Genomic DNA, 23165 nt, shown 5'->3' with positions numbered 1-23165 from the left:
CACACGGGGCCTCTATTCAAGTCAGACATTGAAGGACTAGTTCAGTCATGCTGAGTAGATATAACAAAGCAAGAGCAGTGGATGATAGGAGGAGCTATCGACCAGGGTTAGGCAGCAAAGGCCTTTCAAAGTATATGCCTTGTAAGCTAAAATCTAGAATGTAGATGGAAATGAGCTGGGGCAAGTTCCAGAAATTGGGATAGCAGGTGCAAATGCCCTGTGGCAGGAGAAAGTGTATGTTGATGGAGGAAATAGAAGAGAAGCAGAAGAGAAGCAGATGGGGCGCTTGCGTGGCTCAGTCGGTAAAGTGTCTGACTTTGGCTCAGGTCGTGATCTCGCAGTTCATGGGTTCGAGTCCCGTGTCAGGCTTTGTGCCGACAGCTCAGAGCCTGGAGCCTGCTTCAGATTCTGTATCTCCCTCGCTCTCTGCCCCTCCCCCGCTCATGCTCTGTCTCTCTCTGTCTCTCTCTCAAAAATAAACATTAAAAAACTAAATAATAATAAAAAAAAGAATAGAAGCAGATGGTGAGGTTAGAGGGACAGAGAGACAGGGCCCAGAGATGAAGACCTTATAAACCTGGATGTGGGTTTGAATGCATCTTGAGGAGAAGCCACAGAAGAAAGACATGACCAGATGTACCTTCTATGACCATGCTTTGTGCACGAGGAGAATCCGAGAGAGTGAGGGGTGAAGTGGGGGAAATTGCTGAGAGTCTTGTGATAACAACCATGAGAAAAGGTGGCCTTTTGGACTCAGGTGTTGCCTGATTGATAAGGACCAGGAAATGGGCTTGAGATGGGCAAAGTGGCTCACGAGCAGGGAAGAGTCAAACCCAGAAAGACTGTGCCTTTTTCCCACCTCCCAAGTATCTGTAGGGTGCAGAGACCATGACCTCACCTTGACAGGACAGGCAGCCCCTCCTTGGCTGCTCTGCCCGCCTTGATGCCTGGCTTCTTCATTGCTCAATGCCTGAAGTTGTTGGAAAAGCTGAGCAGGTGCAGCCAGAAAGGCAGGGGAAATAGCTGTCCATTCATTTAACTCCCCCATCACTCAGGTCTTCTGGGATGAGCCTCAATGTGGTAAAGCTCACTTTTGTGCTTCTTGCCCTCCCAGAGTTCATGACTCTAAATAGTCACCCAGATAAACCCGTAACTATGAACCGTGAGGAATACAGGATCAAGAGCAGAGGTGGCATTCAAAATATTTAGCCACCCGACTGCACATGCACAGGCTGGTCAGAACGGCCCTCTGCCATGGGGCCGAGCAAGGGCCTGGGGGCCTTCCATTTGCCACACATCCCTTATCCTCCGGTTTGTGGGGAGGGCTGTTGGGTTCTGGGCAAGAGCTCAGGTCACAGTGGGAGGCACCCCAGTGGCTCGGGTCGCCGACTACACAGCAACTGGTAGGGAAGTGTTTCCGTATTTTAACCACAGGCACAACTGTCCTGCTGTGTACCTGCCGACCTAGACTGGGGGTCTGGGAAGGCTTCCCGGAGGAAGTGCTATTTGAGCTAAGATGTGAAAGACAGGCCTGTGAAGCTGGGAGTGGCGATAGAAGAAACAGCCTGTGTAAATGCTCTGAAACAGGACAGACAGTGGGGTGTTTGAGAAATGAAAGGGGCAGGACATTTGGTGAGAGGAAGCAGAGCTTCCAGCAGGAGCCAGGCTCTGTGGGCCCGGAAGCCGGGAAGTGTTCATATCTCCTATGAACCCAGGATACCGGAAGGCTGGCTGGGGGGGCTCCCGCAGCAGCTCAGGTGAGAGATGACTCCACTAGGGTAGTAGAGGCAGGGGTGGTGAGAAAGGGATGAATGGGAGGTTTAGAATTGACAGGGGTCCATGATGGGTTAATATGGGGGTGTTGTGAAGGGGAGGGATATCAAAGGGTGGCTTAGGTTTGTAGCTTGTGTTGCTGGGGTAGAGTGACATCACTCACCGAGATGGGGACCAGCAGAGGAGGACCCTTGGGAGGTAAAGGTTGAGGTCTTGACACGTTAAGTTGGAGGACGGCAGGTAAGTCCCAGTGCCAAAACACAGACTTCTGGTTCTTCCTCTGCTGCTCCGAGTAACTGGGGCAAATCACTTTGCCTTTCTAAGCCTCCACGTCCTCAGCTATAAAAGTGGGGAAGTAAAACCTGCTTTATAGGGTTGTTGTAAAGGTTATTACGAACGCGGATGGGAAGGAACGTGACCATCGGCAGTCAGTGGTAGTGGTTGATTTTAATTAAACATACGTGCTCAGGAACCTTGTAAGATCGTGCGACAAAGAGGCACATCTGGTACACGTTGTCCTTTATGGGATAAAACTTGGACTCCGTGACAGGGGTGGTGGTGGCGGTGATACTGTGTTTCCCTGGCTGTTTGAAGCGTATCAAGCATCTGCCCTCATTATTTAGGGAGCTGGTGTTGTGTAAAGGAAGGATCGTTGAGCTCGGATTCAGATATTTGGGCTCTATCCCTGCCTCTGCAGCCTTAAGCGGGTCATGTGATTTCTCTGAGCCTTAGTTTCTTCAGTTGTAAAATGGGGATGATGATGATATATATATACCGCCCAGGATGATTATAAAATTCACTGTGCCAGATGTATACTGGTGCCTAATAATGGTTACTGCTTTGTTCTTTCTTATGTGGCCATAGTTCCTGGGACTTAGGGAAGAAAGTAGAAAGTGGCATTGGGCCTCGTCCAGCAGGACCTCTGGACGACCCTCGAATCTGAGCGTGGGTCCACACACACAAATAATGTAACCGACTGGAATTGAATGAATGTGACTAAGGGAGCCTGGGCAGCAGCTCAGTCACCTGCAGGCATGGGCTGGGAGATGGCACGGGGACTGGAAAGCCTGAATCCCAGGCCCTACCGTCCCAGCTGAGTCAGAAAGGGACCGGTTGTTTGGGGGTGGATGGTTTTACATGCTCCTCAGGGCAGCTCCAGAGCAGCCAGGCCCACAGCCTCTGGTCGCTGGGCCACTGCAATCAGGCTGCTGTGGCGACCGGGCAAGGCATGACTAGTAGCCTCATAAATGAAGTCGGGGATCCTCCCCTTGGGCCTGAATCAGCTGCTGCTCTGGCTTTCCCTGCCCTTGCCTCATTCCTAGCCTCACCCCTCCCATCCATCTTCCCTGCAGCCAGAGTGCTTGATCTCAAGGACTCATCTGGCCCTGTGATTGCCCAGCTTAAAAACCAGTGATGGACGGTCCTGTTGGTAGAACCTGGTCCACGAGGCCTTCCAAGTTCCGACCCTGCACGCTTGCTAGCGCCTGTGTTCCCAGAGATTTTACTTCTCCTGCTGCTTGTGCTTCCCACATTTCACACCCCTTGCGTGGACCTCTTTGTTTTGCAAACACTGTGCTCCTGAGTCTAGCTTGAAGCCTGCCTTGCCCAGTCCCATCCCACAAAAACGGAGCCCTTCCTGTGTGGGTCCTGCTGAGATTACAGACTCCCCCCATCCTAATGACAACACTTGTACTGTTTAGTGCAGGGAACGTGTCTAACTGACCATCAGTAGTCGTCGAAATTATAAAAGCAGTGAGTGCTGGCTGGGGCCAACTCGCAGGCCTCTGCTGGGGGTTTGAGAAACGCTATTGCATAGAATTCTCACAGCGCCTGGATAAGGATCTCTGTTTTGCAGATGAGGAAGCCAAAGCTCAGGCAGGTTAGGTGGCTTTCTGTGTGTCACACAACTCTGAGTCAGAACGGGGATTCGAACATGGGTCAGGCCCATGTTGTCTCTGAAAGCCTTTCTGGCCACCAACTCCAGTCTGGGTCTGACACACAGAGTAAGCATCAGGAATTGCTTTGTTGAATGAAAGGGGGAACGTGAAGCTGCTGCTTCGTGGAAAAGTTGATGTTTCAGGGAGAGCTGACTTGCTTGGTTTGTAAAAATTAAAACAGGCCAGGCGACTGGGTGGCTCAGCCGGTTAAGCTTCCAACTTTGGCTCAGGTCATGATCTCGCGGTTCACGGGTTTGAGCCCCGCGTCGGGCTCTGCGCTGTTAACATGGAGCCTGCTTCAGATCCTCTGTCTCCCTGTCTCTCTGTCCCTCCCTTGCTCATGCTCTCTCTCTCTCTCTCTCTCTCTCTCAAAAATAAACATTTAAGGAAACTAAAAAGACCCTCTCACATGGCTCCATGAGCCCTGTTGAAAAGATACAGTGGTATCCTGCATCTTGAATTCTTATTGGACTTTGCATGCTTTTAGGTAAATAATAAAACCATTATGATCTCTCGCACAACCCAGAAAACCACCTCACTCTGAGAGCAACTTGATGTAGAGCGTCCCTGGCTGGGGGCACCTGCAGATGAGACAGCTGTGGTGAGGCCACCCAGATGGGGACACAGCTGGTCCTTGGAAGGCCAGTTAATGCATCGGGATTTCACTCTTGAGCCTGCCAGGCCATGGTAGGTTGTTAGGGCATTAGGGCCAAGGCCTTGTGGCTAGAGGACAATTTTCTCATCCTAAATTGCTTCATACCTGAAATGCTTCATTTCTGTGATCACACACACACACACACACACACACACACACACTAAAATCTAACTGAGAGAGTGAAAAAGGAGAAAATCTTTGACTCCGAAATACCCAGAAGAAAGCTAAAGTGAACATGTTTTGGGGACCTCAGCAGCAGCAGAAGTCCAGGGGGAAAAAATCTGCACACCAACAATGATGAAGCTGGAAACAGCCCGGTCCTCAGGGGAGGGCACCTCCTCACTCCCGACAGCTGGTGGCGATAAGGCCGGCTCTGCTTGGGTCAACAGGATGTTTTGAAATCAGCTCCTGCGTCTGAAGAGGAGATACGTGGAGCTCAAGGAGCATCTCTGAGCCTCAGAGTTGCTGGCACTTTGTGAGCAGGGACTGCCAGAGAGGAGGCATTGTCCTGTGCCCTCGCCAGCCCTGCTTTGTGACTCATGGGCGCCCTTCCCTTGCAGGTCGTGACCCACTCAGGCCTCAAGTCCATGTGGATACAGTGGGAAACCCAGCCCTCCCCGTGGGTAGGGCCTGGACACTCAGTGCCCTCTTCCCCACCACAGAGTACCTCGGAAGATATGCCTCAAAGGAAAACTCCGGTAAATAGCCAGAGGAGCCCACTTAGTGTGGGGGGTTCAGGGCTTCTCTGAGGAGGTGGTGTTTAAGCTGAGAGGCCTGAAGGATAAATTTGGATTAGCCAGCAAAGAGGAGAGCAAACAACTTTTCAGGCAGATGGAATGGCACATCTAGGGCCTTGGACTGGGAAGAAGAATGACCCATTTGAGGACCAGAAGGGAAGCCAGCGTGACAAAGCTCAGAGCCTTAAGGGGAGATGGATGTATCAGGAGACTCAAGCCGTGTGGAAACTGGGTCCCAGAATCAGCCTCTGCAGGCACAGGTGCACATTCTGGACTTTGGACTTGATCTTTAGTGGGAAAGGAAGCTGTCAAAGAGCTTTAAGCAGTGGGGACAATCTGATTCTCCTTAAAAAACAAATCCTTCTTGTTTCTGGATGGTGGGAGAAGTGGAGGAGAGGCTGTGGACACCAGTTAGGAGGCCATGGCAAAAGACCAGATGAGAGGTGATGGGGGCTTGGCAAAGTTCGTGGTGCTGGAGAGTGAGAAAAATGAACAGGAACAGATTCAAGGTCTACTTAGGAAGTAGGACAGATAGGACTTGGTGACTGGTCATCTGTGGGGACAACACGCAGGGAGGTGTCAGGACGGACCTCCAGGTTTCTGTTGGGGCAACAGTACCTGGTAGCACTGTGTACCATGATTGAACATGCTGGAAGAAAGCTAAAAGTCATAGTCAAGGCAAAAGACCAACGGTAAGCTCTTGGGTACCAAACAAGAAAGAGGTTAACACCCAACCAAGCAATGGGCAAAGGATTGTGAACATGCAGCTCCTAAAAGAAGGCTTGAAACTAGCCAAGAAACATAGAGGCATTTGTTCAACTGATACCCAAAAGAAACGATTAAGATACCAAGGCTCCATTTGACTATCACATTGACAAAGCTAAAAAAGCACGTTAATGCTAAAACTGATGAGGTCATGAAGGATTAGCATGTCCCTATGCTGCCGGTAGAAACTGAAAGTGATAGTCTTTTATAGGGGGGCAGTTACGAATTTTTTTAAACTGTTGAGCAATACAGGGGCACCTGGCTGGCTCAATCGGTGGAGTGTGCGACTCTTGATATCGGGGTCATGAGTCTGAGTCCCACACTGGGTGTAGAGATGACTTAAAAATAAAATCTTTAGGGGCGCCTCAGTGGCTTACCCTGTTAAGCATCTGGCTCTTGATTTCAGCTCAGGTCATGATCTCACGGTTCACGGGATTGAGCTCCACGTTGGGCTCTGTGCTGGTAGTGCAGAGCCTGCTTGGGATTCTCTCTCTCCCTCTCTCTCTGACCCTCCCCTTGTGTGTTTGTTCTGTCTTTCTCTCTCTCTCAAAATAAATAAACATTTTTTTAAAACTTTAAAAATATGTTAAGTGATATAGTCTAATATCAAGCAACCACACAGAGATACATGTACAAAAATATTAGAGTATTTCACTAGAGACAAAATGAAAACGCCTATACATACATTGATAGAGGTTAATTGTGAATTCGTGTAACCATTTAAAAAGGATTAAAATGAGTGTATGTAATAGGATTCCATTTTATAAAGTGTCTGGATGTACATGTTTGTGAATGTGCATGGGGGTCTATATACAACAAGTTTTAGAAGGAAACCTGTCTAAAGTCATATTGCTAGTGATGGATGAGTTTTGATCATATTTAATGTATTTGGGTAAACAGAAAAAATAATACTGTAGAAGAGAAAACAATAACCACTGTAACAGAGACTGTAATTAAAGTGTTGCCAGAAGGAAACCCAAGGGAGGGGTGACTCATTCTGACTCGGGCTGGTGGGAGAAGACTTCATGGAAGAGGTGTGGGACCAAGAATGAAAGATCGTTGTACTTTCCTGTGACTGCACAGCTTGGTTGCTTGTGTTCATGAGAAATGAGGGAACCCTCCCAGAAAGAAAGTCTGAGCCCGTTCTGCAGGCCTTTGAGTCTCTTTGCTCTCTGGTCATAAAAAATTCATGCCAATTAATTGTAAACCAGATGACAGGAAACAGAAGCTTAGAAAGACACTCAACACCCAACAGCAGCTTCGATCCGTGTCCAGTACGCCCGCTTTGCCACTTTCTCTGCCTTTCCCTCCCTCGGCTGGGATCTTATACTCATTTGCAGGGACAGTGGCATTCCAAGATGTTATGTTACCAGCCCTTTCTATTTCCTTGGTTACTATCTTGGATCTTTGAATAAAGGATCACATTTGCTTCACATTTTCCAAGCTCGGTTTTAGAAATTATGCAGCGTCTTACCAAAGTGCCCTTTTGGGAACTTAAATATGAATTGACACAATGCAGGCACTGTGTGGGAAAGCTGGCGACCTAACAGAACAGGATGACCCTGCCTCCACTTGGAAGCAGAACTTGGTTGGTGGCCTGATGCCGCAGAATTGCACACTGAGTTTCCAAGGAAGGCCAGAGAAGAAACTGAAAATGTTCACAGAGCCAGGGTTGGAAGTGGGCACATGGGGGCCCAAGTCGCAGTTTCTTCCATTCCTGGCTGTGTGACTTCAGGCAACTTTCTTGGTGTTCAGTAAGCATTAGATGTTTTTGACGTTTCAGCTTTGAAATAGGACAGAATTATGTTCCAAAGTCTGGCTGCATCATAGTGAGGGACCCTAAACCAGCCTTCCCAAGATAAAGTAGAGGCACCCCTGGAAAGTGCATACGTGAGCATTCCAAACTTCCAAAGTTATTTATTTTAATGGATATTAGAAAAAAAATTTAAAAACAACACTTCAAACCTATGACTTCATAGAGATTTTTTATATAGAATGGTGGTGACTAAAAATTCCTTGAAGTTATTAGCGACTGTCTTGCTATTCTGGAATCCATCTGAGTTGAAAGACTGCCTTTCAGCGGGCCTTAGAGAGAAGGGGCAGGAATAAAATGCAGCACAAACTTTTAAAGACATCCTTTAAAAATAAAGTTAAGCAAAAAATGTGAAGCAATTTGGACAAATTAGTAAAACGATGGAAGAGGTGAGACATCCCTATGGCAAAAATGCGAGGAGTGTTAACGAAAATGACCATAGCAGGTCTTGGGTGGATCTCTGAACCTCCCTGAGTTACGGTTTTCTGGCCTGGAAAATCTCCCAGGGTGGTTAAGAGGCTCCTGAGAGAATATCCGTAGATGTTACCAGCTCAACAGTACAGACTCATTGTCACATGATAGGGACTCAAATATATGTTTCCTTCACTTTTCCTTAGCCTCATCTTTTTAAGTTAAAAGTGATCTCTGGGATTGGCCAGCCTGGTCTCCTTATTTTGCAGATGAGGTAACTGAACCAGACTGGGGAAAGACCAGCCCCTCCTTCTTCCTGGGGTCTGATGTGCACAGTGCCTGCTGGAGACCTGACCACCGTCCAAGAGTCTTGGGGGAAGCTGATAAAGCTGATGTGGGAATAAAAAAGAGTTAATTAATAATGTAGGCACTGGTCGTGGTGTAACAGCAGGGGCCAGGGGGCATGATGATCTGCGTGCCACTTTGCAGTAGAGTGCACCTTTCTGGTCCCTGCTCTACAAAATGGTGAACTCTGTACATTAGAAGAAAAAAATTGGGAAGATACCCCCAAGTGTTGGGAGTATGTTGAGGTAGTGACATTTTTGTTTGTTCTATTTCTCCTCGTATTTCAATGGTCTTTTGCATTTTTACATTGATGAAAAATAAAAATAAATGCCAAAATGATGGGAAGGCTGAATTTTCTGGGCTGAGGGTCGAACACCATCAGTGCCCTGCTTGACACATAACTATTAATTATCACACTTCATTTTTGAAATAATTCCCTTCCAGCTCCTGATCGTTAGCAATTTCCCCGGTTATGTGGGATCAGAAGCAGTTGGGAACTGATATCAGGTATAAAACCTCTGATGCGTTTTAGTCCAGTGGTCTCAAGGGATTAATTGTGATCATCTTCTTCTCTTGCAGATGGAAAAGCTGAGACTCAGAGAGGGCTAGTGATCTCCCGGACACTTGGTCAGTAGGTAAGTGCTGATGCTGACAGTGAGCTGGAAACAAGATATACTTCTAATCTCCGCGGCCGAATCTCATGATTTTTCTGATTTGTACAATTCAAGACAGAAAATAAGATGAGTTGGTTGGAGGCATTTGGGTATGCTGTGCACCGTAGTTTCTGTATGTTTTCACTGTTGAGTTGGAATGTTTAACAAGCGAGTTTGTGAAGGCTTCCTGGGCATTGCCTGCCTATATTGGATCTTTCCCGGGGAATGGGAGGGCTCATTAAAACCTGGCCCACGCTGTGGCTGGTTTGACATCATTGACCCTTCCAGAGACCCAGCAGTTTGGTGCATCTAGAACAGGGAGCCCTGGATTAGGGGGTGAGGGGATCTGGGTTTCAGTACTACCATAAGCTGTTCTGTGACCTCGAACAAGCCACTTAACTCACGGGTTCACTGATTCTTTCAAACTGTTTTTCCCCAGAATATTTGGTGCCAGCCCTTTGTGCCAGGCACTGAGGATAACAAGATAAATACAGCACAGGCTTTGCCCTTGAGGCACTCACAGCCCAATTTATGAGCTCCTCCATTTCCTCATTACTGTCTCATCATGAAAATTTCTAACATCTGCTTTGGAGTTTACAGTGTGTAGGGCATTTTGTGATCTTCCCCCAAACTCCATAAGATGGAAAGAAGCTGCTTATTGCCATTTTGCCAAGCAGAAAACCATGGCTCAGAGAGTTGGCAAGACAATGCAGAGAAAACGCTAAAGCTGACCTTGAAACCAGATTTCCTAACTTCAAAGCATTTGTTTCTGTTAACAGCAAACTATTCTACCTGATGATTTTAGCGTTTGAACCCTACCCCTTAGCAGTGAGTAAAACATTAGGGAGAAGCAGGACGGAGCCAGTGCTGATGCAAGGCTAATCTTCTGCAAAGGGTACTTTTCTTGTGTCTAGCTGATTATTCCAGAAAACAGTGTCTTCTCTGAGAGTGAAGGCGGCCTTGGGCTCAGAGTAAGCTCGTAGCCAGAAGAAAATATGTCCCAGGCGGAAGCCCAGGGCCACCTCCTCCAGGTGGTTGGGACTCAGCACATCAGAGAGAATCTGCCATGAGCAAGAGGGGCACAGACCCCTTCTCCCGCAGTGGCCCTACTGAATGCTGTTGCTTTCTGCCAGAGCTTAATGATCCCGGTAGCTTCGGCTTTTGCAAGGCTGCCTGGCCTCAGGCAAGACGTGGAGAATGATAGGATTAGAGGCTGTGCTGTTTGTTTGTGGGGATGACAACTTGGGCACGAAGCTCTTGGGCTCCCTCAAAGTCTGCAGTTTCAAAGGGTGTGTGAATAACCTTGGGGACCAGGCCTGGTTTTCCTGCCTTACAGTGTGTGTGTGTGTGTGTGTGTGTGTGTGTGTGTGTGTGTGTGGTGAGTGGTGCCCATCCTTGATGAAGATGTACTGACATGTGTGTGGTAGATGGGATGTGCAGGATTTGTGGGGAATGTGTGTGTACAAGTGTGAGGGGTGGAATTCGTATACTGTGTGTGTGTGCATGCACACGCACGCACTTGATCTCTAGGAAGTGATTTATATGAAAAAAAGAAACACTTATGGGGGTAATTTTTCAACAGGACCCAGAAATGGGCTTTTAATAAGTATCATTAAACTCTTACATTACAAGGGGAGGCCAGCCTGTCTTTCATCCTTGCTTGGATCACACAGCTCTCCCTTGCCCTGTTCTTTGGTGTTAGATAAAAACTGCTCTAATTCGTATTGGTCTCTCCAAAGCCTTTGCTCCCCCTTCCTGCTCTCCCCTGCCCCTGCCCTACCCTGGCGCTTGTCTGATCTCTCCGCTTGGACCTCGACACAGACAGGGCTGGTGTCAGGACTGACAGATGATACCTGCGGGTGTGCCTGGAATCTGAGCGTTCTGTGTCTCGCGTTGTTCCAGCAGGAGACTTTAGGGTCTTTGTTTTGGAGGTGCCCCAAGCCGAGAGAGATCGGGGCTCCTTCCTTTCCCTGAGGGTCACTTACAGCCAGCGACACCCGGCAGGACTGTGTGTGTGCAAACCCTTTCCTTTACAGATTGGGTTTCCCCTTGTCTGACGTGGGAGGGGCGAAGCTCTGTTGAAAGGCAGGTTTCGCTCTAGACTGAAAGCATTCTGCCAGGTCTCCTGAGGAAGCCGGTTCCCAGAGTGATTATCTTTCCTGAGCTGAGAGCGAAGTGCTCTGTGACGAGAAGCTTGGCAGGCTTAGCAACAGGCTTATCAAGCGATGCTGCGAGAATGTTCATTCGTGTAAGCAGGCCTGACTTGGTGCAGTTCTGTTCTTTGTGCACTGGCTCAGTTCTGGGGCTGGTATGTTCTGATTTGCATGGCTCCTTTTCCAAGGTTATCCATCCTGTAAGTTGTGGAGTTCTGCCTGCATCGTCCTTGTTCACTCCCCACACTCCCCAGCCCGGGTGAGGGGTTGATTGTACAGCAGTGTTTGAGGTCTCCATAGGGGCCACTGGCCCCAGGTAGCAGAGCGCCCCCGGTTGGGGCTCTCATGCCTTCTAGAATATAACAGGCCCTCATCTGTGTCCTAGCTTGGCCTCTTACTACACCAACCTACTCCATTTCTCTTGGCCCTGGGGGACCTGCCCTGTTTGGAATCTTCTGCCTCATCCTTGCCAGCAATTTCATTGGAGTGGCCAGCCTCTAGTCCCTATGGCTCCAGTCATTGGCTCAGAACTGGCTCCAAGCCAGACAAGCCTCTGAACATCACAGCCCTGCCACACATGCTGGGTGGATGTCCTTCCTTGACCTTAACACCTACCCAGACAGACCTTTAGGATTGGGACAATAGCCAACATGAGCTCTTCAGACACCCTTAATCACCCTTAATAAAAAACGTGTATTGAGCACCTACTGTGGGCAAGGCACTATGGTAACATCTTAGATACACTGTTTTTTTCTAATTTTTATGGCCATTTTTTTTCCCAGATAAACTAGGTTTCAAAGAAGTTAACATGGCTAAGAGTATTCAGGTATTCAGTGATAATGCTAGGATTTGAGCCCACATATTTGAACCAAAAAGCTTTGCTCTTGTCTTATATAAAGTGTGTACCACACAATGGCTAGCAAAAAGTGATTGTCACCTTTTAGAGATGGTTCTTTTAAAAGTAATTATTAACAGTGGGGCACCTGGGGGGCTCAGTCAGTTAAGTGTCCGACTTCGGCTCAGGTCATGATCTCACGGTTTGTGAGTTCGAGCGTCACATTGGGCTCTGCACTGACAGTGCAGAGCCTGCTTGGGATTCTCTCTTTCTCCCTCTCTCTCTGCCCCTGTCCTGCTCACACACACATACTCTCTCTCTCAAAATAAATAAGTAAACTTAAAAAAAATAAAAGTAATTATTAGCAAAGCATTTATCATAGTACATCCTAATTGTTCGTTGTCTTTTCCCACTGAATGGTAACGTTCTTGAGGGCAGAATCTGTAAGTCCCAGCCAGTAGCAGGATACGAGGCCTGCAGCAACTAATCAACAAATATTTGAGTGATTAAGTATATTAATAATGGCCAACTTTCCTGATTGCTGCCTATGTGCTAGGCAAGGTGCTAAGTGCTTTGTATATGTTATTTTGCTTCATTCTTAAAATAACCATGTAAGGTAGATACTAACTAATGTTATAACTGTTTTCCACCAAAGAAAACAGAGGCTTGAAGAGTTTGGGTAACTTTCTCAGGTTATCGAGCTGAGAGTGGCAAAGCTGGGTGGGAGCCTGGCTTACTGACATGAGAACATGGCGCTCAGCTATAATGTTTTGCTTTGCCTGGATGTTTGGGCCTTCTCCAGATGTCCCAGCATCCCACATAGCCCCAGCCCATGCCCATGGCTCCTTCAGTAAATTCCTGGAGCTGTCACTCAAATCCAGTGCCTGCATGCCAAAGGCTCTATGAAGTTTCCATTCAAGAGGGACAAAGCCAGAGAAGGCTGGGAGGCCACAGTCATCTATTAGAGACAGTATGAAGAGCAGCTAATAACAGGAAGGTAGACTCAATTTATAAGACACGGGTGGGGCAAAGCCAACATCAGTAGGCACAACATTTTGAAGTCCATGGAGAACAGTGGTGAAGTGTTTCAGTGGCACTTTCTGGGGCCATTTGTTAGGCTTGGGAAGTACGCCTGCAGACTCATTGGCGGGTGAGGCCGGGTGAGGGGAAAGGTCTTCGTGCACTGCTCTCAAGGGAGGGCCTTCCCTTCCAGTACCTTCCCACAAGACCTCACAGGCCAATGCCTTATTTCATCATGTGGAGCTTTATCTTACGCAAGCCGAAGAAATGGTACGCCTCCTTCATTGCCAGCAAGATAATTGAGCCCTTGTGATTTTACCCAGAGGGCAGCAGGAGCATGTGCTTTTAAGTGAAAGGAGAGCAAGCAGCAAGGAGGTGGAGAAGAGCTGGGAGAGAGGGAGCCTTGAAATGCCTCTGGGGGCTGCCTGGGCGGGACTAGGATTCCACCTGTTGACTCCTGACCAGGCCAGGGCTCACTCTGCATGACTCCAGGCTACGTCTGGTGTCCCTGGAACGCCAGTGAGGTGCACTGGTGCCTGCCTCTAAATGCTAGAAGGAGACCAACTGCTTTGGGAGACACAAATGAACGCTCTGTGGTCAAGAGAAAAGTAAGCAGAATGACAACACGATGACATATCAGTTTGAGCCTTCATGGGCAAGTCTTTGGGTGGGCTTAGGGCTTTGCTCTTCTGGAGGTGGCTCTGTGCATCCTGAAGGCAGTGGTGCTGCTGGGCCTGTGTGTTGGACCTTGAAGCCCTTACCTCTTTCCTCCATAGCAGTGGTCTTCAAACCATCCTCTGCAGACCCCTGGGGGTCTACTGGACTTCTCTCTGGGACTTCTTTGCAGATGGGTGGGCAATTCTCTGTTGGTGCCTGGGCCTCCTCCTGTTCATCCTCTTTTTCCCACGTGGGACTTCTTTGCTGCCAAGACTGATGTTTGCCCCGGACGCACTCCCGTAGCCATACAGTTTGTTGACAATCAACATCTATCTGCTCTCACTGGCCATCGTGTCTGTTCTGATTGGTTGCTGCCTGTGACACATCAGTTCTTAAATATTTTAAACTTCACTCCTGCTTTTTCAAGCCTTCCTTAGTGCAGACAGAGCCAGGACGCCCCGTGCTGGCTGCATTCTAACACCGGCACCACTGCTGCAGAACTGAGGCGGTTTTCATCTTTAAGGAGTGCTTGCTGCGCTTCCTTGTCCCACCCAGGGCCTCAGAGTCACCCGACTGTCACCAGTCCCACAGCCACGTGGGGCTCGGCAACTCGCCCGTCCTTCCCACTGCCACCAAAGTGGAGGCCCTGATTTTGCGGCGGTGACAGAATGGGAAGCAAGTTGGTGTTTTCAGCCCCGGTCCCTGGCGTGTCCCTCCAGCAGACAGGTAGCACGCGCTGTCGTCTGCCCAAGGACATGACTCCCGGATTCACTCCGCTGTGCCTTTGTGAACAAACTGCTTCCTCCAGTGAGCTTCTCGGGCGGAATTCCGTATGTGTGTTTGTTCTTTCCAGCCCCCTTCTTTTACAGAAGGGCAGAAGGTATGGCAGAAGTAACGTCCTCTAAAAGAAAGCTCCGGGACTTGGGACTCAGGCAAACCACGATTTCTGTCCAGGCTCTGCTCCTCATTAACTGTTTGACTTTGTGGAAGTGGCTTGACTTTCCGGTCTTGGTTTCCTTGTCTGTGAGACGGGGGTGAGGACAAAAAGGACAACTGGCAGGTACCTTGTGCTTGGCAGAGTTTTAGGCATTCGCACGACAGACCCCCTGAAGTAGATAGCACGAGTCTCTCCTCATCTTCCAGATGAGGAGCTTGAGGCACAGAGTGACAGAGTGACTTTTCCCAGGTCACACAGCTAAATAGCAGAGCCCGTGTTCAAACCCGGGTGGTCTGGCAACAATGCCCACACGTCAGACCTCTCCAGCTCTATCTTGGGGCTGTGAAGGGACTGATTCCCAAGCAGTGTGGTTGGAGCTGAGGGTGCCCTTCGTACAAGCGGATTCTCTTCTACTCTTGTTCTGTGTCTAATAGAAGGAGGAAAAAGTCCTTCCATTCACCGAGTGCTACCATGTGCAGGGGTCATTATCTCCTGTCAATTTCCCAGGTTCTCTTTTTAATATTCTTCCAGTTGTGCAGATGAGGGGACAACAGAATGAGAAGCGGTGTGAGGTAGTGAGTTCCCCGTTAAAGGAATGATCTAAACAGGAACAAGATGGCCCCCTGTTGGGGCTGTACTGGGGATTCTGGCACTGGATCGTTAGATCGCTCCCTATGTTCCACAGCGCTCTTCAGTGCCTGGCCCTGGGTTTGAACCCTCCCAAGTCCCCAGGATTTTGCTGATGTAGAAAGGGAGACAGGAGGGAGTCCCCTGGGCCAATTCCAGTGTCGCAGTGTTTTCTAGAGACCATACACCGACGCTGAGCGAGAAGCAGAGGCCAGCTCAGTGGTTTCTGCCCTGTGGCTGGCATCTGTAAGACTAGCAGTCAAGAAACCCAGATTCTAGGCTGGGTTCTGCAGTTGGTTGAGAAATCATTTAACCTCTCTGTACCTTTTATTCAAAAGAAGTAATAATAACTTTAAAGACTTACTGTGTCTATAAACTAACGCATACCTGTAACTTGGGAGCATCAGGCCAATGAGAGTTGTTAGCATATATTGTTCTCCGTCCTGGTGACACCTTCAGTTTACGATGACTCCCCAAAGTGAGTCAGGGACACCTGCTGTCTCTGTAGGGTTAGAGGCTGGGAGGAAACGTGACTGAGAATGGGTGGCTGAGTCGGTTCTGCATCCGACACTTGATCTCGGCTCACGTCACGATCTCACAGTTCGTGAGTTCAAGTCCCGCACTGGTCTCTGTGCTAACAATGTGGAGCCTCCTTGGGATTCTCTCTCCTTCTCTCTCTGCCCCTCCCCCCTCATTCTCTTCCTCTCTCTCTCTCTCTCTCTCTCTCTCAAATAAATAAACTTTTAATAAATAAATAAAAAGAGGAATGGAGCCAACCCTCATTTTAGGTTAGAGAGACTCCAAGCCTAATGCAGAAATCGACCTCTACATAGGCAGGAGAACAAAGAATAGAGAACTTGCCTCTGAGTTTCCTTGCAAACAAGGGAAAAGGGAAAGCTGATGGAGTACGTGTCGTCACTGGCTTATGTTAGGTCTTTGGTGAGGCATAAATGTGGATCTGGGCATGGAGGGGTATAGCTTGTGCAGAAATGGCAAATGCATGGTGTGTTACGTTGGGTTCCTGGGACGAGACTCCAGGGAGATTTGCATGCAGAGTTCATTGGGTTTACCCTCAGGATCAGCATTTGTAAGGGAGGTAAGATTGGGCAGGGGAGGAGCTGGACTGCAATGCATTCACAGCACAGACATCGACTGTCCCCGCGGGGAGTGGCTGGAGCTGGGATGGCCCTTCAGATACCCCACATTGAGTAAGGGGGAGTCAGTCTTCCTGCCTCTGCGGCAGCAGCTGTGGGCTGCCCCTGGGTGAGGCCGGTCTCCTGGCCGAGGGCCATTCTCAGAGAGGGACTCCCAGCGAAAGCTGTCAGCAGCCCACAGCAGCAGTCCCTGCAGCTGGAGGAGTGAGTGCCTTCGTCCCAGGTCCCAGAGCGCTGATCTGGGCAACACATCCCAATATCCAGCACACATGGCTTGCAGGCTGCCATTCTTTTCTTACACCCCACTGCAGACATCGCTAATTGAAACAGCTCTCTTTTACCACTGGGTTCCGATGAGGCCTCAGAACATGTTCAGATACGTTGCCTCGGATAAACATTATCAATCGGTTAGAATTGGCTGGTAAGAGGAAACCCACTTGCTACCTTTGGCCTCTACATCTGTAGGAGACATTTATCGATGGTGTAATAAGAAGTCTCCAGTGTTATGATTGCTCTTACAAAATTGAACGTTGGCAAACCTTATACAGTTTCCCTGACATGTCCAGTGGAAATGTGGATTTTTTCATACTCTTCCTTATTATCCCCTCTGACCACATTCCCTCTGAGCCCTGACTTGTTTTCCTTTTACCTCTACTACATGCAGTTTTCCCTAGGATTCGTTTCCTTTTCCCAGCTTTCTCTCTCTCTCTCTCTCTCTATCTCTCACCACACATTTTTCTCTTCGTCTCATCTATTCCCCTTTCAACCATCAGCCCTCCTCAGGCATCCCTCTTTCACCCGTTTACAAGCTACCAATCTCCTGCCAAGCTGGTCCATCTGATTAGCCTGTCTGGCCTTCATAACAGGAGCTCATGACATGTGTGTTTAGCTGGTGAAGGGATGGATGCTTAGAGAGGCCAACGTGCTCTCTGAAGGTTGAGACATGTTGCAGGAGAGGGCTGGGCTTTCTCGAAGGTCTGTAGGCTCTCAAAGTCTGTGTTCTTTCTTTTATGCCTTTGGGACATTTGTTGGGGCCATCTCGATGATTCCAAGTTCCCCTTGTTGAGTCTTGCCTGGCTGAGAGCCCTGCAGGCCTCAGTTGTTAATCCTACAGGTTATCATGAATCACTGCAGAGTGCTGATGGACACCCGACCCCACTGGGCAGGTTGGACGCTCTTCTGATTTCTGTGAGTGGGGTGGTGATGGAGTGCTGGGTGCAGCTTGGCCCCTTGCGCCTACCAGTGCTCCATTTCAACTGATTCTGCAGATGCTGCGGAGGTGAGGAGGCTTGGCGATCGCAGATGCACCGTCAGGGTCAATGGGATGGGGCGGGCCCTGGAGCCAACAAACGGCTCTTGAAGAATGAGACTTTGGCCAGTCCAGCCGGCAGCATCACTGAGGGACCCACCTGGGTCTCTGTGCCGAATGCCTGCGCTCTCGTCTGTTATCCTGCTCCTTTGGGAAAGTTGCATTTGGTAAAGGGAAGTCTCTTGCTGTTAGCTGAGGGCTGGCTCCATCAAAACCAAAGGTCAATTAGGCTGTTGTTAAAGAAGACCTGTAGGGGCACCCATTCTGGGCGAGTTAGGAAGCTAAGCCCTTGGGATACAAAAATAAATCAGTGTCTCACCCCTTACCCTTGAAATGCAAACTAGTATTTTTTTTGTGTAAAGGACAGCATGGGTCCCTGGTGCTGTGGAGCTTCTGTACTCTTACAAGCAGTATGTGGATTCTGCCCTCTACCCTTGTGACTATGACTCCTTTGCACAGGGAGAAACTTGCAACCCTTCTGGTGAGTGGAAAGGAGGCTCACTCTTCTCTCTTATATAGGTTTTCTGTGTGACCTTGGGCAGGACACTTTACCTCTCTGGTCATCAGTGTTACCTCAGTGTCAGTGGAGAAAGTGGCCACTGCAATGCCTCAAGAGTCTACTTTTGGGGAAGTTTCTTGTATAATGACCTATGTATGGTAGGTGCCCTATAGATGCTACTATGTTTTCCTTCCCCACTCTCAGCTTATTACTTAGTGAGATCAGTGGAGAAGTATTTACTAGATATTGATGACCTACAGAGCATGAATATTTCCCCAAGGAATGCTATAAATCTTTGTAGGGTGATCCAGGGCTGAATTGGTTCTCGGGACTCCATCTGGCATGTCTCTCACAGGTCACATACCCAATACCTCCAACTGGCCCTGACTTGGAGAGAGCTCCTCTTCATTTTCTGATTCTTTACCCTGACCCTCCCAGTGTTCCTTCTTAGCGGGATGTAGCCAACATTGCTCAGAAGATGCAGCTGTGGCAAAATAGAAGGGGTCTTGCACCTCGAGCTGGCTTTATGAGAACAGAACACCCTCTTGACCCCTCTAAGACTTAGTCTTCTCATTTCTAAAGTACGGTAATCCTACTTCCTTGCTGGCAGTCTCTGGGGATGGCATGTGACCCTATACATGAGAGCATGCTATAGAACAAATACGTGATCTGTGGTTGTGGATGCTGTCATTATTCTGTGGGTTCCCATCTCTCGACCTGGCCCCAGTAGCTCCCAACGCAAATTCGCAAATGTATTTGGTCTGTACTGAGAACTTGTCCACCAAGCTGTTTGTGGATATCTTTGCTCGGACCCTTCTCGGTGAGCTTGTTTTGGTTATTTATGTCCGTCTTCTCTAAACTCCAGGATATTTAAGAACAAGGTCCACTCTTAGTTCGTCTATATCCCCAGTATGGAACAGAGGCTCCATAATTATTTGAATAAATAAATGAAGATGAAAGATAATGGCCACTGTGTGCATCTGCCACACATGTGCTCTGTGTATGTAAGTCCTCAAGGGATCCTCACAGGGGCCCTACTAGGGTCATATTATTCCACTCCCAAGAAAGAGAAATCACAGACCAGGGAGGTGAAGCCACTGGCTCAAGAGCACACAGTCTAGCAAAGTAAGGGCAACCAGCAGAGAAAGGGATGTCAACCTCGCAGCCCTGGACTCCAAAGCCAGCTCTCATCTTCTCTACTGGACTGTCACTCTCTCTCCCTCTCTCCTTTTCACACGGTGTGGCCAAACAACATTACAACAACAATAACAGGAAAAGAAGAAAATTACCTTCCATCTCACCACTTCCAACAAGTCAGCTGTTTCCATTTTCCACATTCCCTGCAGTCTCTTTCATGCATATGTTTTTTTTTATAACAGCACCATTGAGATCTAATTCACATGCCATAAAATTCACCCTTTTATGGGTGAATTTTAAATTTTAAATTGTACAATTCAGTGTTTTCCAGTATATTCACAGCCTTGTGCAACTATCACCACTATCTAATTTTAGAACATTTCATTACCCCCAAAAGAAACCCCATGTGCATTAGCGGTCACTCCCCATTCCCTGCTTCCCCAGCCCCCAGCAGCCACTAATCTCTTTCCCTCTATGGACTTGCTTATGCTGGACGTTTTATTTCAGTAGAATCACATAGTATGTTGGCTCCGTGTCTGATTTTGCACATTAGCATAACGTTTTCAAGGTTCATCCTTGTTGTAGCATGTATCAGTGCTTCATTCCTTCGTATTGCTGACTGATACACACACATACACACATGTGCATTCACCATTTTGTTTACCCATTTTTTAGTTGTTGTTTCAGTTATTTCTATTTTTTAGCTGTTATGGACAATCCTGCTAAGAACATTCATGTGCAAGTTTGTGTGAACACACACACACACACACACACACACACACATATTTTTTTAAGTTTATTTATTTTTAAGAGAGAGAGCATGAGCAGGAGAAGGACAGAAAGAGAGAGAGAGAGAGAAAATACCCAGTGGGCTCTGCACGGTCAGTGTGGATCCCAGTGTAGGGCTTGGACTCGTGAACCATATGATCATGACCTGAACCGAAACCGAAGGTCGGAGGCTTAACTGACTGAACCACCCAGGTGCTCTGAGCATATATTTTTGTTCTTTTGTGTTCATACCTAGAAGTGATGTGGGTAGGTCATATGATCAACATTTTCAGGAGCTGCCAGTCTGTTTTCAAAAGTAGCTGCATCATTTTACAATCCCACCAGCAATGTAAGAAGTTTCCAATTTTTTTTTTTTTACATTTTTTTTCCCAACACTTTTTACTGTCTCTCTCTTTTTTAAAAACATTCTTATGGGTTTGAAGTGACATCTCATTATGGCTTTGATTCAGATTTCCCTAATGACTAATGATGTTTAGCATCTTTACTTTTATATCTTCTTTGGAGAAATGTCTACTCAAGTTCTTTGCCCATTTTTTTTAAGTTTTTTTTTGTTTTTGTTTTTGCTTTTGAGAGAGACAGTGCACAAGTGAGGGAGAGGCGAAGAGAGAGGGAGAGAGATTGCAAGCAGGCTCCACACTGCCAGTGCAGACCCCAATGCTGGGCTTGATGTGGAGCGTGATCTCACAAACTGTGAGATTATGACCTGAGCCAAAATCAAGAGCTAACACTTAACCGACTGAGCCACCCAGGCACCCCTTTGCCCATTTCTTAATTGGGTTCGTTTCTTTTTATTGTTGAGTTACAAGAGTTCTTTTTATATTCTGGATACAAGTCACTTGTCCAATATATGGTTTGCAAATATTTTCTACCATTCTGAGTTGTCTTTTCACTTTCTTGATAATATTATTTGAAGCACAAAAGTTGTTAATTTGGATGAAGTCCAATTCATCTATTTTTTTTTTCGTCACTTGTGCTTCAGGTATCACATCTAACAAACCATTGCTTAACCCAAAGTCATGAACACTTGATCCTGTGTGTTCATCTAAGAGTTTTGATCCACTTTGAGTTCATCTTTGTATCTTGTGTGAGGTATGGGACCAACTTCATGCTTCTGCATGTAGATTACCATTTGTCCTAGCACCATTTTTTGAAAAGGCCATTCTTTCCCCATTGAATTGTCTTGTATTCTTGTCAAAAGTCAGCTGGTCATAAGTGTGAAGGTTTTTGTGGCACTGGTGGCTCAGTCGGTTAAGTGTCCGACTCTTGATTTTGGCTCAGGTCATGGTCTCATGGTTCATGAGTTCAAGCCCCGCATCAGGCTCTGTGCTGACAGTGTGGAGCCTGCTTGGGATTCTCTCTCCCATTCTCTCTGCCCGTCCTCTGCTCATTGTCTCTCTCTTTCTCTCTCTCTGTGTGTGTCTCTCTCTCAAAATAAATAAGCTTAAAATAAATTATTGTGAGGGTTCATTTATGGACTCTGAGTTCTATTTCATTGATCCATTGATCTATATCCTGATGCCAATATTACACTGTTTTTGATTAGTGTAGCGTCATAGCAGGTTTGAAATTGAGAAATTCTGTCTTCTCAATTTGTTCTTTTTCAAGATTGTTTTGGGTACTCTGTGTCTCTTGCATTTGTATATGAATTTTAGGATCCACTTATCAATTTCTTAAAAAAAAAAACTCAAGCAGGGATTTCAGTAGGGAACGCATTGAATCTATAAAGCAAGCTGGGAGAGCTGCCATCAAAATAATATTACGTCTTTCAGTTCATGAACATGGATGTCTTTCCCTTTCTTCGGTGTTTAATGATATTCACTACTTCACATATGACATCCATACTTGTGAAGAAGTCTTGCATTTGGTTTTCAAATGCATTCCTAAATATTTTATGGTTTTTGATGCAGTGGTGAATCGTTTTCTTGTTTTCATTTTTGGGTTGCTCATTGCTAGTATATAGAAAACAAATGGGGGCGCCTGGGTGGCGCAGTCGGTTAAGCGTCCGACTTCAGCCAGGTCACAATCTCGCGGTCCGTGAGTTCGAGCCCCGCGTTGGACTCTGGGCGGATGGCTCAGAGCCTGGAGCCTATTTCCGATTCTGTGTCTCCCTCTCTCTCTGACCCTCCCCCGTTCATGCTCTGTCTCTCTCTGTCCCAAAAATAAATAAACGTTGAAAAAAAATTTAAAAAAAAAAAAAAAAGAAAACAAATGACTTTTGTACAATAAGTTTGTATTCTGCAACCTTGAGGGGCTTGTTTATTCTAATTTTTCTGTGGGTTCATTAAGATTTTCTAGGTACTAGATCTTCTCATCGATCTATGAGAGGAGATAGTTTTCTTCCCCCTTTCCCTAAAATGGATGCCCTTGTTTTATTTATTATTTATTTATTCATTCATTCATTCATTCATTCATTTGGCTAATTTCCCTGGTTAGAACTTCCAGTATAGTATTGAATAGAAGTGGTGAGAACACACACACTTTATCTTGTTTCTAATCTTAGAGGGAAATAGCCTTTCACCATGAAGTCCAGTGTTAGCTGTGGGTTTTTCAGATTGCCTTTATCAGGTTGAAGATTCCTTGCATTCATAGTTTGTTAAGTTTTTTTCTCATGAAACGGTGTTAGATTTTGTCAAATGCTTTCCTGTCTTTTGACAGGATTTTGATGTTTTTAAGAGGCAGAACTGACACAAGATTTGGTAACAAAGGTCAGGTCTAGACAATGGAGAATTGTCCCAAGTCTCTGAGGGCCTTGTCCTTGAGCAGCCCCCATCCCCTGGACTTTTTCTGTACTTCCTTGGCCCTAGAAGGACCATCCTCCCAGATCACTGGGAGGTCAGACTCAGAAATATTGAATTCTGGTCCTGACTCCCATTTCCAAGCTGGGATGGATAACACTGAATCTCAGTTTTCTCCTTGGTAACACAGAGACATTGACGCCTACCTCTTAGGGTTGTTGTGA

General features: G+C 47.2%; 1 protein-coding gene across 15 annotated transcripts in view; it reads left to right on the top strand.

Annotated features, from left to right (window-relative positions):
- TENM4 (teneurin transmembrane protein 4) overlaps positions 1–23165 on the top strand; it is a 2941751-nt gene that overhangs the window by 2333587 nt on the left and 584999 nt on the right. For all 15 annotated transcript variants that reach the window (XM_086678435.1, XM_086678426.1, XM_086678434.1 and 12 more), the window contains one exon: positions 9016–9071. The gene's annotated coding sequence lies outside the window, so the exon portion shown is untranslated. The remainder of the gene's footprint in view (positions 1–9015; positions 9072–23165) is intronic.

This window comes from Puma concolor, chromosome D1 (genome assembly GCF_028749965.1).
Source record: "Puma concolor isolate L17-30 chromosome D1, mPumCon1.1.hap2, whole genome shotgun sequence".
In the NCBI taxonomy this organism is placed as follows: Eukaryota; Metazoa; Chordata; class Mammalia; order Carnivora; family Felidae; genus Puma; species Puma concolor.
This window is presented reverse-complemented; position numbering and strand designations above follow the sequence as displayed.